The sequence below is a fragment of the Magnolia sinica genome, chromosome 4, assembly GCF_029962835.1.
Source record: "Magnolia sinica isolate HGM2019 chromosome 4, MsV1, whole genome shotgun sequence".
In the NCBI taxonomy this organism is placed as follows: domain Eukaryota; kingdom Viridiplantae; phylum Streptophyta; class Magnoliopsida; order Magnoliales; family Magnoliaceae; genus Magnolia; species Magnolia sinica.
Genome location: NC_080576.1, coordinates 94,014,168 through 94,032,396, shown reverse-complemented (window position 1 = coordinate 94,032,396; position 18,229 = coordinate 94,014,168). Strand labels below are relative to the sequence as shown.

The 18,229-nt window shown below is 41.2% G+C and overlaps 1 protein-coding gene across 2 annotated transcripts in view; it reads left to right on the top strand.

Moving 5' to 3' along the window:
* LOC131243396 (zinc finger CCCH domain-containing protein 19-like) overlaps positions 1 to 18,229 on the top strand; it is a 60,317-nt gene that overhangs the window by 22,093 nt on the left and 19,995 nt on the right. The window lies entirely within an intron of this gene.

Below are 18,229 nucleotides of genomic sequence, written 5' to 3'. Positions count from 1 at the left end.
TTGCAACCAATCAAGCTATAGGGTATGCATGCATGTGATTTTGGGTCATCCATGTTGTGGGCCCCATTGTGGATAAATCGTTGCTTGGGAATTAAACTTATAATATGATCTTAACATGATGGGGACATCACGCGCACACGTACGCCCCCCCTACGCACATATGCAAGGAGGAGGAGAGCCCCACCATTGATCTGGATCGATGATGACGTCCAGAGAGAGCCACCTAGTTAGAGGACTGCGTTATGGTCCGTTGGAGTGGACCTGATAGTTATGAGAATCCCACCATGAGTTCTCATGATCGTGGTCCACTATTCTAAATAATCTAGTACTTTGGGTTTTGCTTATTATTGTTGTGAGGAATATCATGGATAGTTTAGATTGCTTTGATTAGTTGTTATTTTTTATTATTTCATTTCCAAGTAATAGGTTGCACACATGGCGTGAGTTTTGGAGTATAGGGTTTTATTATAAATAGGCACCCATTGTAATTTTTTTTTTTAAAAAAAAATGGAAGATTGAATAAAATTTTTGCGTTTTCCTTCTCCTTTCTGAGTTGTGAAAGCCTAATTAGGTGCGAAGCCCTCCCTTCTTCGAAGGGCTAACTACTGTGGTGCGAAGCCACACCCATCCCAATTCGCCCCCATCTCCTACCATCAATATCTATTATCTCCTATGACCAACCAATCATCAAATCCATCATCCTTTCGTTTTGATTCTTCCCCTACAGTAGAATTTCAGAATCTGGCCCTGTAGGGGGTTGAAACTTCGGCGGAACACTGTGTTTAAACCGATCATCCGTTTGGCTTGAAACTTGGAGGAAAGGTGGCCCACCCCTGACCGACCAGGGCCAAGCTGGCCTTTATCTGATTCGGGGGCCCCACACACATGTGGGCCACCACCAGCGCATTGCGTCAAGCGGGTTTGCTGTCCACACATGCGGAATCGGTTCCAGGTTCTATCTTTCCTCTCATTCACTCCTCTCTCACCTAATTTCCCTAACCCTAACCCTAGATTGTCCTAAATCCCTATTTTCATGCCTTTTTTAAACCCTAGGGTTCCCCGAATTGAAATTCGTGAATTCCTTGGATTGGGGAAATATTTTTTGAGCATGCGTGGATGAATTTACTCTCCTGAGTATTGTTTAGTCTATAATTTTTATTGATCCAGCCCTAACATGTGTAGGCTTGGACCCGCATAGATTCCCTTTGATTGAGTGCTTGACTTTTTGTGGGATGTGGAATTTTGTGTGATTGTTTCTAATTTAGTATGATCTTAAGCCTGAATTTTTTTTTTTGCATATCATGTTTAATTTCCATGTCTTGCATTAAATTTGATATCAGAGCACAAGGTTTTTATAGGGGAATGCATTGCATGTTTAGGGTTTAGTTTTTTGTCCATTATGCATCAAGTATCATCATATAGATCTGCTTAGAGGTCCATAATTCCTGATATAAGCTGCTAAATTTTCTGCTATCAGAAAATCTCCATCTCTTTGCTGGATTTTCTGTCGACAGATTCTTTGGGTAGATAAGTTGCTGGAAATTGAGTGGTATTGTGTCGTTTTCTCCATATAGAGTCCTATAAGAGCATTTAGTCTCATTTAGGCGCATATTGTTGTATTAGAAGGTCCTTGAGTTAGTAGTTGTATACCCACACGTACGGGTTGTGGTTTTGGCTTGCATCCTACACTAAACATGGAGCAATTGCAAGAGTCAATGAACAAACTGACCCGACAGTTTGAGTCTTTGGGTAAGTGCTTGGAACAACGTATGGACCAACGCTTCGAGGAGCTTGATGTGCGCATTACCCAACTAGAGACCTTCGCCAGGGCGAACCCCACCATTGGGGAAGATGCCCAATCTCAGGCAGGTGGTTAGGAGGATAGACCAAGGAATGGAGGTGGCCAAGGAATCGGTTATGGGCGTGCACCCATGCACCCACCCCGTGAGGGACATCAAGACCGCTATGACCTCGATGCGCAACTTCTCAAAGGAGTTAGAGTAGATGCCCCTACGTTTGATGGCCACTTGGACCCTAAAGCTTTTCTAGATTGGTTGGCAGACATGGACCACTGTTTTGAGTGATACAACATATACGGCCTTGTGGCTAGAGAGTGCACCAGAGGCTAGTGTAGAGTTACCTACTGAGGCCATTCCGGTAGTGGATGGGTTTCATGATGTCTTTCCTGATGATCTACCGGATGAGTTCCCCCCTATGAGGGATATACAACACACTAGGACGTGGGACACCGTACTACCTATAGCCGAGTTTTCGTTTAATAGTTCTGTCAATAGGTCCACGTATTACTAAATTTAGAGGTCCATGTTTATTAACATCTAATTTCACCCATCAAATTTGGATAATTGGTCATTCCCTTTTAACTGTCCGTATTTCTTGAGTGTATTATTATTAACCATTCCCTTTGTTTTTGTTCCTTAACAGTATTTTAACAAGATTCTAGTTTGCTAATCAAATAGGTTGCAACCATCAAGCTGTAGGGCATGCATGCACGTGAATTTTGGATAATCCAAGTTGTAGGCCCCATTGTGGATAAATCATTGCTTGATAGTCAAACTTACTATATGGTCTTAACATCTGATTTAACCCATCAAATTTGGATAATTGGCTGTTCTCTTTTAACTGTCCATTTGATGGTCAATTGTTGGATGCTTAGGATCATCTGATTGGTATGATTGTCACAATGTGCTCCTTCCATATTGTAGCCCATGATTTGGATGGTTAGGATTGACAATCATGTATGCCACATGTATGGTGGAGAAGTTTCCACACTTGAATCAGGTGCAGATGGCCTGATGTTGCTTTTACCCATTTAACAAAACTAACAACAATGGTTTTTATTTTTATTTTTTTATTTTTTAAATCTCTTTTTATTTTTAAATGTACGGATAATGCACAATATATTGCACCCACGGATACGGAAACACTGTGGGAAACATTGGGAAATATAACATGTATTGTGTAATGTTGTTAAACAAATGTCTTTAATCTTGGTGGTTCGAGGTGCTCGACTAGTCGAGGGACTGCCTCGACTAGTCGAAGGTCCCTTCGATTGGTCGAAGCCCTCCTTCGACTAGTCGAGGGTTATGCAGACGGTGCGCGGTTTGTGCGCGGACTGCATAAATTCGAGGTGGTTTCAGGAAGGTGCGTAAGTGAGGTTTCCTAAACTATATATAGGAGTCCTTAGGGCCATTCTAAGGTATTCTAAGGCTTCCTAAAGGTATTCTAAGGGTTTCTAAAAGGGTTCTGGGGTTATCAAAGGTTGTAGCAAGGGTGCAATTCAAGCTTGTTTGAATCGGGTAAGTCTTTTTCTCTTTGTAATTTCTTCTTTCATAGTGAAGATCTGTCGCTTTTTGTGCCGTGGTTTTTTCCTGATAGGGTTTTCCACGTTAAATCTTTGTGTTCTCTTGTGATTGCTTGGTGCTCTTGGATTGCTATCCTAGATCCAAATCTGTGTGATCCGCAGTACAAATCCCAACAAGTGGTATCAAAGCTATCGTTGGGGCACAGATCTGAATCTGTAGGATTAGCAATAATGGGAAGTACTATGTATGATATTGAGAAGTACTCAGGCAATGGAAGATTAAGATGATCGGTTCCTTAACCAAGTAAGGCGAGGATGGTGCTCTCGAGGCGAAAAAGTCTACCGTGACCGATGATGAATGGAATACCCTTGATAAGAAGGCCTTATCCTCAATCCGTTTATGTCTCACGAATGAGGTTTTCTATAATGTTTTGAGGGAGAAAACTGCAACTAGTTTATGGGCGAAGTTAGAGGATATCTATGGGGAAAAATCCTTTGAAAATCGCTTACACTTGAAGCGGTAATGGTATGACTTAAAGATGGCAGAGGGTGGATTTGGAGGCCTGCATCAGCAACTTCAATGAATTAGTTTACAAATTGCTGGATATGGAGGAAGTGATCAACGATGAGGAATAAGCATGTATGTTGCTGAATTCTCTTCCGGCATCGTATGAGTCATTCAAGGACATAATGTGTATCATAAATAAAACCTTGAGTGTTGACACCGTTATCTCAGCCCTTCAAGGGAAGGCCATAAGAAAGCTAAACGGCGACATAGGAACATCTTCCGATGCACTGATTACTAGAGGCATGAATTCTGATCGAGATACAGGATCTTCAAGACCTAGATCCAAATCCTAGGGCAAGGGCAAAGGAAAACTAAAGTGCTGGAACTGTGGGATGTCTCGACACATGAAGAAGGATTGTACCAATCCTAAAGCGAAGATAGAAAATTCAGTGACTTCTTCCAAGGAGGCCAATGTTGTTACATCTAATGAAGAGAAGTGGTGGTGATGTACTGTCTGTGTCCATGATTGGACACTTGTACGACAATCATGGAGATGAGTGGATCCTTGACATAGGAGCGTCATATCACATGACTCCTCATCGGAGTTGGTTCGCCAGTTACAGAGAATGCAATGTTGGACAGGTTTTTATGGGCAATGACAATGCCTGTAATGTTGTGGCTATTGGTACGGTGAGCATTAAGGTATTCCGTATCGGTATCGGTTGGCGTAACGGTGCCCATCGATACGGATACGGGGGTGTAACGGCGATACGAGGGCATAACGGGCCGTAATGGTGCAATTTTTTTTCCCAAAAAAATATGAAAAAATATGGATTAAATCCGGAATATTCTAAGCATTTCAAATATGTATTCATTTATAAATTGGAACATGTTTATGGTGGTGTAACGGTCCACTCTTTGGTGAGAAGCTGTATCGGACTGTCTGATGAATTTATGAACCAAACAACCTGGAATTAATTGCAAACCTTTTATATTTAGTTTTCTAACTATATAATATTTATATAAATTTTTTATAACGAATGTAATACCAAAACATCTTATATTTTCAAGTTTTCCTTTTATTTATAGTACTAGTGCATTGCATACTTCGTGACTCACATGCATTTTATTTCAATATATAGAGTTTAGGGACTTTTGTATCTTGTTATGTAATTCATATACCTAACAATTTGATATCCATTTTCCCCACAAATCTTTAAAAAAATTAAAATTAAATTGAGGTAAATAGTATTGTCGATTCGGGGACCATTTGATGCCCCAAACTAACCTCAAATTAATGCAATCTATTGGCACTTATCCCACTAATGGATTGGTGGACATTTATTCGACAGTGAAAAATGAAAAATATCAAAAGGTCTTATTTCAAAAAACAATTGGAAAGAAAAGGTAAATCCAGGTCTCAGGTGGACCACTAGTGGGCCAGGCGGGCCACCTCGATGTATTTGTATATCAATGCCATCAATCTGTTTTGCCAACTCATTTTAAGGCATGGTCCAAAAATTCAGGTAGATCTAAATCTTCGGTGGACCACTAGTGAGTATTCCTTTAAAAGTGGGGCCCACCTCAATGCATTTGTTGTATATCCATGTGGGCCTTCCTTTTTGCCAACTTATTTTAGGCCTAGTCCAAAAAATGCGGCTGATCCAAATCTTAGGTGAACCACAAAATAATGATTTAATTCCCACCATTAAAAATTTCTTAAGACTTTTTTTTTTTTAAAAATTTTTAATCAAGCTACTATTTCTGTTATCCCTTCATTGAGGTCAAAGTTTATGTGACCTAATCAATATGTTCGATGGAAAATAAACATTATAGTGGATGGCATGGATATACTGCACATAAATTAAGGCGGGCCCATGTAACAAAATAGTGCAAGTGCATTGTTCAGCGTGCACCGCAGAGCACGTTAAAAAACAAATTTAAAGTGCGTGGCTGTTTCACGCAGTCCATTCCGTTTTCGATATCGAAATGAAAAAAGAAGAGATGGAAACCGAAAAGAAAAGAGAGAGAGAGAGAGAGAAGAAGAAGAAGAAGAAGAAGAAGAAGAAGAAGAAGAAGAATGGCCGTAGCCGTAGCAATCCGAGGAGGAGAATGAAAGTAAGAAAAACGAGGTTTTATTATTTATTTATTTTTAAGGCTCGTAACAGCCGTTACGTTACGGTCACAGAATCCGGGGGGGGGGGGGGGGGTTGGGTTTCGGCCTTGTATCGTGTAACGGTGTCGGCCGTTACTGTTACGTATTGGCCATATCGTAATGGATACGGGACACCCTGGTGAGCATCAAGATGTTAGATGGGATGAAGCGTACCTTGATTGACGTCAGACTCATTCCTGATATGAAGAAAAGTTTGATTTCTCTCGGTGCACTCGAGGCTATAGTGTGCAAGTTCATTGGTATTGATGGTGTCCTTAAAGTTTCAAAAGGGGCACTCGTGGTTATGAGAGCGCAACGGCACGGTGACCTTTGCAGGTTGATCGGGAGCAATTTAGCAGGTGGAGCGGCAACAACTATTGTAGATTTCACGTCTCTACGTATGTGGCTCTCGGTGCACTCGAGGCTATAGCGTGCAAGTTCATTGGTATTGATGGTGTCCGTAAAGTTTCAAAAGGGGCACTCGTGGTTATGAGAGCGCAACGGCACGGTAACCTTTGCAGGTTGATCGGGAGCACTTTAGCAGGTGGAGCGGCAACAACTATTGTAGATTTCACGTCTCTACGTATGTGGCATGCTCGTCTGGGCCATATGAGCGAGTGGGGCATGAAGGTACTATCTGATTGTTATTTAATTCCAGCTTTTAAAAATTCTGATTTAGATATATGCGAGCATTGTATATATGGTAAACAATCTAGATTATCTTTTAACACTGGAAAACATGTATGTGAGGGAGTGCTTGATTATGTGCACTCACGTATGGGGGCCATCGCTAGAGATTTCCATTGGAGGGTCGTCATGGTTTGTTTCATTTATCGATGACTGCTCCAGGAAAGTTTGAGTTTACTTCATGAAACGTAAATCTGAAGTTTTCACCATATTCAAACAATGGAAGGCAATGATGGAAAAACAGTTGGGGCGAAAAATAATGGTTTTAAGGACTGACAATAGTGGAGAATTTACATTTACTGAATTTAAAGGGATCATTAAGCACAACACTGTGCGCCACACGCCCGAACAAAACGATGTGGTTGAGCGAATGAATTGGATTCTTTTAGAGAGGGCTTGATGCATGTTAAGTAATATTGCGTTGGGCAAGAACTTATGGACTGGGGCCGTTGATACGGCTCGCTATTTGGTGAACCGGCCTTATTCTACGACAATTGAATGTTAAATTCCAGAGGAAGTATGAAGTGGCCAAAAGGTTGACTACGTAGATTTGCGCATATTTGGTTGTTAAGCTAACTCTCATGTACCGTCAATTGAGGGAGATATGCTAGACGATAGAGCCAAAAAGTATATTTTTGTTGGCTATGGCGTTAGTGTGTAAGGTTACAGGTTATTCGACAAGGTCATCGTTAGCCATGACGTTAGATTCGATGAAAACTCTCTATTCCGCAAGAATGATCAAGAGGAGCAAGAGGGATCAGAAAGGTTGATCGTATACGTCCAGATTGATACAGATGATACTTAGGCAGAAATAGATGCGTGGACAGAGGTACAGGATCAGGTGGAGCAGCCACCTGTGTGGAGGAACCCACCGCGTGATCGCAGGTTACCGGCAAGATATAGGCACGATTCTAATATTGCATATACCCTTGTTACAGATGAGGGGGACCCGTCTACTATTCAGGAGGCTCTTAGTGAGCCTGATGCAGAAAAGTGGAAGACGACTATGAACGATGAGATGGACTCGTTGCACAAAAAATCACATATGGGAGCTAGCGGAGCTTCTAGTCGGCCAAAAAGCGATCAGATGCAAATGGTTATTCAAAAGAAAACAGGATAGATACAAAACTGGATTGAAAGCGAAGGGTTATGTTCAAAGAGAAGGAATCGACTTCACAAAGATATTCACGCCGGTGGTTAAACAGGTGTCTATCAGATTTGTGTTGGCGCTGGTTGCCCAATATGATCTCGAGCTGAAACAATTGGATGTCAAGACTGCATTCTTACATGGGGAGTTGGAAGAGTAGATCTACATGAAGCAAGCAGAGGGCTATGAAATTAAAGGGGCAGAGAATAAAGTTTGTAGGTTAATGAGGTCGTTGTACGGCTTGAAACAATCGCCTAGGCAGTAGTATAAAAAATTTGATTCTTTCATGTTGAGTCTGAAATTTACTCGGAGCGAATACGATCACTGTGTCTATTACAAGACACTGAGTAATGGCAGATTCATTATCCTAGTACTGTATATTAATGATATGTTGATCGCCAGTCATTATATGTCTGAAATCAACGTACTGAAAACTCAATTATCAGAGACATTTGAAATGAAAGATCTGGGGGATGCAAAGAGGGTTCTCGGCATAGATATTCATAGAGACAGGAAGAGGAGCAGGCTTTGGTTATCACAGGCAGAATACCTTGAAAAGGTGTTAATCAAATATGGGATGGACCAAGTAAAGCCAGTGAGCGTTCCCCATACAGCTCACTTCAAGCTTTCCTAAGAAAAATGTCCTAAATCAAATGAGAAAAAACAGGTTATGTCTCATTTACCTTATTTGAATGCGGCTGACAGTTTAATGTATGCCATGGTCTGTACGAGACCAAATATTTCACAGGCAGTCAGTATTGTGAGCAGATGCATGTCAAACCCGGACAAGCAACATTGGGAAGCGGTGAAATGGCTACTTCTATACATTCGAGATACAAAAGACTATGTCTTAACTTTTGAGAAGACAGGAACAAAGTTGGTAGGGTATGTGGATTTAGACTATGCAGGAAGTGTGAATTCTAGAAAGTTGACTTCAGATTACACGTTTGTACTAGCGGGTGGAGCAATTAGTTGGATGTCGAAGCTTCAGTCCGCGGTGGCTCTTTCCACGACCGAGGCAGAGTATATGGCAGTGACAGAAGCGTTTAAGGAAGGTGTTTGGTTAAGATGCATGATAAATTAGTTGAGACTTCAGCTGGAGGCCGTGTCGGTTAATTGTGATAACGAGAGTGCTATCAATTTAGCTAAAAATTCTGTTTATCACTCTCGTACTAAACACATTGATATTCGTCATCATTTTATTCGATAGGTGCTTGAGGAAGGAGGCGTAACACTGGAGAAGATTCACACTAGCGTGAATTCAGCAGGCATGCTCACCAAGGTTGTTCCTACAGAGAAGTTCAGGTTATGTGCAACTTCTCTGGGCTTGGCGATGATGTAAAAGAAGGATGGAGTGTGCACGAGAAACGTTGATTGAAGCTATGATGTGATGCAGAAATAAAAGAAGAGGACAAGAAGATACACGTTTGAAGATTGAAGACATGGTGAAGATTGTTGTTAAACAGATGTCTTTAATCTTGGTGGTCCAAGGTGCTCGACCAGTCGAGGGACTGCCTCGACTAGTCGAAGGTCCCTTCGACTGGTCGAAGCCCTCCTTTGACTAGTCGAGGGTTACGCAGACGGTGCGCGGTTTGTGCGCGGACTGCGTAAATTTGAAGCGGTTTCAAGGAGGTGCGTAGGTGAGGTTTCCTAAACTATAAATAGGAGTCCCTAGGGCCATTCTAAGGTATCCTAAGGCTTCCTAAAGGTATTCCAAGGGTTTTTAAAAGGGTTCTAGGGTTATCAAAGGGTGTAGCAAGGGTGTGATTCAAGCTTGTTTGAATCGGGTAAGTCTTTTTCTCTTTGTAATTTCTTCTTTCATAGTGAAGATCTGTCGCTTTGTGTTGTGGTTTCTTCTCGAAAGCGTTTTCCACGTTGAATCTTTGTGTTCTCTTGTGATTGCTTGGTGCTCTTGGATTGCTATCCTAGATCCAAATCTGTGTGATTCCGCAGCACAAATCCCAACACGTAATGTATTATAATCTGACGAAAACATTGAGGAAACTTTAGGAAAATGGTGGAATTTTTCAATGATACTTAAGGAGATTTTAAAGGACACATGATTACTCATTTATAACTCAAAACATTATAAAAGTATGAATGCATAATAGTTTGCCATGGTGTTGTATAGGACGAAACCATGGGCTAACGGCTATAAGGGGTCATTTGGCAGTGTGGATTGGGGGTATTGGAGGGGATTTGGAATCCAAGGGTCATTTGGTAGCGTGGATTGGGAGGTTTTGGAATCTATGTGGATTTCAAATACTCAGTTTTGCAATCCCTTCCTTTTGTTGAGATTGCCAATCCTCTCCCTTTTTTGCTCATTTTTAAAGGCAGGAGAGTTGCATTTGTGACATCGGTGTCGCTAGGCTACTAATTCATTATACACGTGGCTCACTGATGATATCCCAAAACAATGGGATTATCGGCTGCATCACTAAAATTACATCAATAGAATGATTTGAGCAGTCCAAACATTGGTTTTGTAAATTTAAAAAAATGTTGGTTAGTCGTTCGGTTGTGATCCTACGCTTGTGGCCCATTTGAGGTTTGGAATTTCATCATTTTTGGCCAAAGTATATATTTTAATGGGCTTATTATAATCATTGTGTCAAATATCGCACATGTACACTAATTAGGGATATTAAAGTTGATTTATTAATCAAATTTCTATAAATATACTACATAATTTCAATGCATCGCTATTTTTGGATTCCAGTGCATTCCGAATACAAGCTGTCAAACACAACTGAAGGATTTGGAATCACCTTGATTCAGAACTAGGTATTTGAAATACAAGCTCCCAAGCGGGCCCTAAGTAATGCAATTATATCCAAAATGAGTTCATATCATTCAAATCTCGGATGTTTCAAGTGATAAAACCCAAACAATTCAACAGAAAGCTAAAATGAACCAACAATTTGCCTTGGACTAGGATTGGCATTGAGTTACGAGGCAACTGGAAGTCATCGCTCTTATCTCTACTGCGGTAGCCAAAATACTATTGCTCCACATAACTGCAACATTGTGTTTAAATCATGAGATGATGATACCAGGCCGTGTACTCTCTAACGTGTATCTAGCCGTGTACTCTCTAACGTGTATCTAGCACTCGTCCTCTCCAAATTGTAGCAGTCTGCCTATTGCTAGACACTGAGTGCACATTATAGTTGTCATTACTCCCTGTGGCATTGGTTGTGGACCTTCTTACTTATATCCATATCCTGGATAAATAGTCATATCCCTATTGAATCCATGTGTGTACTCTAATATCCACCGACAAATGTTTGTGAGTTTATCGTAGCCACTGGATTCACTCATTTCCATACGAGCCATATCTGTAATGTAACATGGAAGTGGAGTCTCCTATCCATCACTAGCATCTATGGACTCAATGCTCCATGCAATAGCCTTCTCATCACGCATTGGTTGTCTCCTATAATGAGAGAATTGCTGACACGGATTAGAAGCCAATGTTGGGGCTATAAGAGCACCATGTTCTGGGTGATTCCTGTCTTCACTTTTGTCATTGCCATCATAATCTCAGTTGCATCTAGTGATTTAAGTATTGATAGTATCATACTATACTCTCAATTTCTCACCTGGGTGATACAAAACTATGCTGTAGTTCATGGACTCCCCAATATTGTGTGATATTTCTCAGAATATTGTAATGTATCGGCAATATATCAATACATTGCAATATTTTGTGAATATCGCTGTTATATATTACATTGTTTTGGCAATACTTTCAATATGTATCGACAATACCTCATCAATGTCCACCCCCTTTGCGGAAATTTTAAAAAACATTGCTTTTTTCCCTAATTTTTTTGGGGCTTTCATTACCTTCCGAAGGGGATTTCAACCACACCTTCTCGATTGTTTGGTGAGAAAAGAGGATTTGGGTACAAAGATCAATATCAGAGGGCACGCGGTGCTAAAATCCAAATCGGTGAGTTTTTTTTTTTTAAATTGATTTTTTTTTTTTTTTTGTTGGAATCAGTGGGATGAAGTTTATAATCTATGATTTTGCATGTTTTGCATACTCAATCATGGATTTCTGTGTTTGATTTTCAAATTTGGTAAAAATGGGTGAATTGGGGAAAATATGAAATTTCTCCCATGCCATCCATTTAACCTGCAATCAGAGTGTGAAAAAAAATCACATTAGAGTGGCTGGGGGCCTGGTCTACAAATTGATAGAACTTGGAATTTCTGAAAAAAATATTTTTAATTAAAAATATCGAAGATTAATTTAAGGAAAAAAATATTTCTTAAAGGTTAGGTTGATTAGTTGTTATTTAGGCTTAATATTTATGTATTTACCAGCAGTGTTTGAAAAATCAGTATCGCGCTATGCATCGCACACTTGGGATCATGGTGTGCCGTAAAGGCCGTTACATAAGGTAACGGAGGCAACCGGTATACGTTACGAGGTCGTAATGGCCGTAATAGCCGTTATGGAAAAAATAACCTATAATTGCTGTTAATGGCACGTTACATCCCCTATAAAGGCCATAATAGCCCCATAATGGTCTATTATGGGACATATATAGATTTTTCATACTTTTTAATCAACATTAAAGGGCATATACAGGTTTTTTGGGGGGGTTTTTTAATAAATAAAAAAAAGAAAAAAAAGAGAGACCATAACGGCCGTTACGGGGCCGTAACAGCCGTTATGCCCCGTATCGTAAAGGTAATGGTGGTGGCCGTTACGGCCATCATTACCGTTATGGAACACCTTGCTTGGGATACATATACGTATCAATTATTGCATGGGATATATCGTTTGTATTGGGTAATTTATCCCAGTTTTTGGGAAACATTGGGAAAATGATTGAATTTTTCAATGGAACTTTAGGGATTGTTAAAAAAGATATTAATACACTTTTAAAGCATAACATCTAAAAAAAATACACATAATAGGTTTCCTTTGTATAGAATCCTAAGTTATGTGTTGTCCGACTGAACTAATGCAACTATATTCTAATTGTATGCATAACATTTATGAATGTATCAATATTTGTATGGAAATACAACTAATTCATCCAAAAGCAAAAGCAGTAGAAATTGAGAAATATACCTATCAATGATGTGACTGGCTATGGCCTAGACCCACAGTTGTGTTGTGGCTTGTAATCATCATCTCCATCTCGACGGGGCTGGGAATAGTACTGTTGCTCCACAAATCGACAGTACTGTGCCCATGTAATAGTAGAATGGTACTCGTTAAGATATTCCCTAACATAACACCGGTACTCATCCTTTCTGCATTAGACCAGTACACCCATCCGTGGGTATTGCGTAATCGTCAGACTGTGGTTGATATGGATCTGTGAAGGGCATAGATGGAGCTCACGGGTATCCATACTACTGGCAATATCTATACTGTTGCTCATGTCCTTGCCCTTATGCAGAAGTGAACTCTTGACCGTAGTTAAAGAACGATTTGCCATAACTGCGAGAGTTGCTCGCTGCATATCCACTAGGTCCATATCGATACCCATACCATGGCACAAATTTGAGTTACTCTCCTGTGTTTGTGATCCATATCCATGTTGTGCTATGTAACTCGAGCTCCCCTCCATCGTTCGTGATCCAGATCCAGAGCTGCATCACTTCTCACGAAAGCCTCTCTCATGCATTTTGCTGGTAGCTCCTCAAAATCTGAATTCTTTTGGGGTCTACTTTTTCTTCTGTAGCCTCTGATGCTCGTATGCCTTATTATAGATAAGTTGGGTCAGGGTCTGGTGTGGCATGATCAAAATTTCCCTCTCTAGTGAAAGGGCTAAGAGACCTCTGAGACTCACACCCTCACCGCCATCATCACCACCATCATCGCTACTGTCATCAGAGTCACCATCACCCCCATTGCTTCATCACCATCACTGGACTCTCCCAGCACATTACTCTTTGTCTTGGTCTCAGTGTCGGACAATGTCTCCCCGCCACGTGTCCCGTGTGATAACGACTTCTGCGGGCTACCGAGTCACCATCACCCCCATTGCTTCATCACCATCACTGGACTCTCCCAGCACATTACTCTTTGTCTTGGTCTCAGTGTCGGACAATGTCTCCCCACCACGTGTCCCGTGTGATAACGACTTCTGCGGGCTACCCTCAGGACTCCTTGTCAATGGTTCGAATGCCTCATCAGGAGATCTTTGCTGCTTCACATGTGCGTCAACATTAATCCCTTGTTCCGCTGCCTCTGTTGGAACATGTGGCTCTGGTTGCCCATCTAAAGTATTCAAGTTATTTGACCTAAACCATTGGTAAACTGGATCCTCCTCCCCTTCAATATATGCATGTTGTTCGACCGTCATCAGTTCCAGTGGGTCCTGTGCTTTTCTTCTTCAGTGCGGAGCAGCCTCTTCCGTAGCTTCATATTGTAATGACAATACACTAGCTTCTGAAGCCTCTTGTATCCATCTATTGCGCTTATTTGTGTGGATTAGAGAGAATAAGTGCTCCATTTTTTTTCACAGGGTGACGGGGGCATCGTCTGTTTAAGATTGTAAGTAGATGGACAACTATCCGCTGTAAAACCTCGTAGTCAGTCCCGTACATGGGTCAACATTCGTTTGCATATTATAAAATTCTCTAAGTAGTTTCAAATTTGCTAAAATAGTTTGAAAATTAACTTTGCCGCGACAACTCACATGCCATCATGACGCTCCTCGACCTCACCATGGCATATAGCAACATGGGTAAGTATGGAATGGTTGAGATGAATATAGGGAGAATGTAAGTGTGGAACATATTTACCTCACTACTGAAAGTGCCTTTCCCAGAACAGTCGGGGAATGAGTGATCGTACACCTCATGTACAACCCTCTTCAATGCACGTAGGTTTTCCGGCTGTAGTGGTATTTGAGATTCAGGAAATACTCTGAAAACCAACATGATTCAAAGTATTGAAGTAGCAGCAAAGTATTGAAGCATATTGATGAAAAAAATAAATCATATAAATACTTACCTACCTGATGTAGTGGGTGAAAAATGCATCCTTTCCCAACGATCGTCTATTATTGCACGCACTCACTTATGACTTGAAGGCTTTAGCCTTGATGGCCTCTTTCATCAGGTGTATGGATGCATACAATGACCCCATCGATGAATCTGTCTCATTGTCCACCATCCTTAACACAACATAAATGGGCTCTAAAATAGCCACTATCCTGCGCACGCGCTCCTAAAATGCGTTGCTCAACATAAGCTCCTCGTTTCTCTAGGCTATTCTTTTCCCCCTCCCATTCCAATCTGTGTATTCTTGAGAGGTGAAAAGCTCACGTAGCGCCTGCTTGCGTTTGAGAAGCCTATTTAAGGCAATATAATTTGTGGAGAACCATATCACCCCGGGGCGCACTATATCCCCATCGCACCTCTCACGCATCACGGCTAATAATTATGTGTGGTTTTATTTGAAGGTCGTGATGAGTCATGTGTCAGTAATAACGACCTTCACTGACAGTCTATCCCTGATCGCCTCTAGCGTGAGATCAATGCAATGAGCTGCGCAGGGAGTCCAGTACATGTGATACTTGTCCATTATATCCTTCCCCACCTTGACAAGTGCACTACGATTGTTTGCAACAAATTGTACAATGTTCATCCTCCCAACATCTTGCATGACATTATGCATTAGATTATAAATGTAGTCCCCATTTTTAATCTTATTACTGTCATCTTCGAACTTTAGGAACACCACCTGTCCCCTGCAATAGACCATAAAATTTATGACCGACATCCTTGTCGGTCCGGTCCAGTCCAACCATCACAGATGACGGTGCAGTCGTACATTTCCCATGATTGCTTGTATGAATCCACGTATGTCTTCATTTCTGTATATTCATCATCCAAATACTTTCCCATGATCTCAAAGGGTGTGAGCGGCTACATACCCTCACCCCCACACTGCACTTCACTTATCATATTCTTGAAGTGCGGGTTTGTTGTGGCATTCACAAGGATTTAATCATAGATAAAAAACTTCGCTATAAACTTTGAACTTCTTTTTTCACATTCCCTTCACTAAACATATCCTTTAATTTCTTTTGTATCTCTCCTGCCTCTTTATACATCTTCGGATCTCAAAGTAGATCCGACACTCGCATGGTCCTGCTCTTGCCCATACCCCATAATCCTCCCCGCCTACTACCCTCCCCTCCATCACCCCTATAACTCTTGCCTACTCCACTACCCTCTGCCCCACTCCCTCCACCATGCTTATGGGTAGACCTATCAAATTTAGGCCTACTCGCATTCCATATCCTCCCCTGAACCCTGTCCCACTGATCCTGTAGGGATTCCTGAACTGCGCATTTATATTCAGGATCATCATCGTCACCGAGATCCACTACATCTCGTCACCCAGATATGGTGGTCGCCCCAACTCCTTCCTAATCTGCCTTTCCTGTGCATGTCATTCATCTCTTATTTTCATATTCTTTTTCAATACATCCCTCATCTTTTCTCGCACATCTCGTGGGCACTTAGGGTAGTTCACAACATTGCGATGCCCTTTCGTTAAATGCTCCTTCAAGCGGGTTACCTTCCCACTCTTTGACACATGGCCACATAAATTACATATACTCTCGAATTGATTATTAGGAGTGGGCTGGCCATATCTCCATCTTATATTAGGTTGTCTCCCTCCTTTTCCTTTTGACATATTTTATCTGTAAAACAATATTCTGTTAACAAAAGCAAGATGCTACATCCAAAATAAAATTCGATACTTTAGGACATGCCTAAATGCACATATTTGCACACCAAGACCGTCTGTCTCTAGTTGTTACCCGGGTAACACCTTAGGTGTTACCCTAATCGTGTGTGGCCCACCTTAATGCATTTGTTGTATATCCATACCGTCCATCTGTTTTTCCATCTCATTTCAGGACATGATCCCAAACCTTAAGAAGATCCAAATCTCAGGTGGACCATACCACTAGAAACAGTGATGAATGACCATTAAAAGCTTTTTGTGGGCCACAAGTATTTTCCCTTCATCCAGATCTTCTTGACATTATCAACAGGTTGGATTGCAAATAAACATTACCAAAACCTAGCGATTGGTCCTTTGGAATTTTAATGGTGAGGCACTCGATCACCACTGTTTCCGGTTGTGGCCCACCTGATATTTGGATCTGCATAATTTTTGGGATCCCTTCCTAAAATGGGCTGGTGAGATGGATGGACAACTTGGATATACAATAAAAATCATCAAGGTGGGCCCCACGGTAAGGGTAACACTCGCTAAGGTGTTACCGGGTAAAAGCTAATCCGCTCCCATCTGCGCCTGGCCTGGCTGCATGTGACATGGAACCAGTGATGTGGGTGGGCCCTGACAGTAGGGCCCGCCTATATGTATCCATGGTATATCCATCCTGTCCATTTATTTTGCCACCTGATTTTAGGGGATGGTCCCAAAAATGACGTAGATACAAATTTCAGGTGGATGTGGACCACTCCACATGAAACAGTGGTTATTGACCATTAAAAACCTTTTGTGGGCCTCAAAATTTTTGGATCAAGCTGATATTTGTTTTCCTAACAACACTTCTCCTTTATTTTTCTCTATTTCCTACAATGAGAGCATGCCAACTTGTCACAATCTGATGCTGATGTACAAGATCCACCTTATCCTTCCTGACAATTGATATGGAGAATGGCTGATTTGCCACAAGACCTGATCTCTCGTGGCTTTAAGAACCATTTTAACTGAAGGTTGTTGCTATCCTACTTGCTTCTCCAATAGTAGTTATATAGAAATTGGAGAGATGGGATGTTGTCCTTCCCAAGAATCTAAACCCTCTGCAACTCAAGATCCAAATGAAGGTCATAAAATAAAATAGAAAATCATACGTTGTTTGGTTTGTTTCTGCATTTCTGCAGTTGTGAGAGCCAGAGGTTGAGAATGATCAAGTGCTTCCCACTTCTATCGCATGGCCGCAAGTACTCCTCAATAGTAATATTTCATTACTGCATAGTTCGCCATCTTATAGCTGCGAAATACTCCCCAAAAGTCACATCTCCTTACTACATATTCGTAATCTCACGATGCAGCTAACAAAAGTGAGTGACATTTTCCTGTTGGGTATACTTCTTCCCAACTGTATCCATGTAGTATTCTTGAACATGAGACCATGGCAAATACGTGTTGCACGAAATGGAGCCAAGACCATGGCTAATGCTTGGTTGCATAAAATACTCAATAGTTTAATCTCCTTGATACATATTCGTAATCTCCTTTCACATTTACTGTCAGGTATACACCTTCCCAACTGTATGCCATATCTCTTATGCAGTCTTTGAACATGAGACCATAGCTAATACTTGGTTGCATGAAATGAAGGAGCCAAGAGATCACTTTCACGTTGTCACTTTCTCATTCTTCATGGA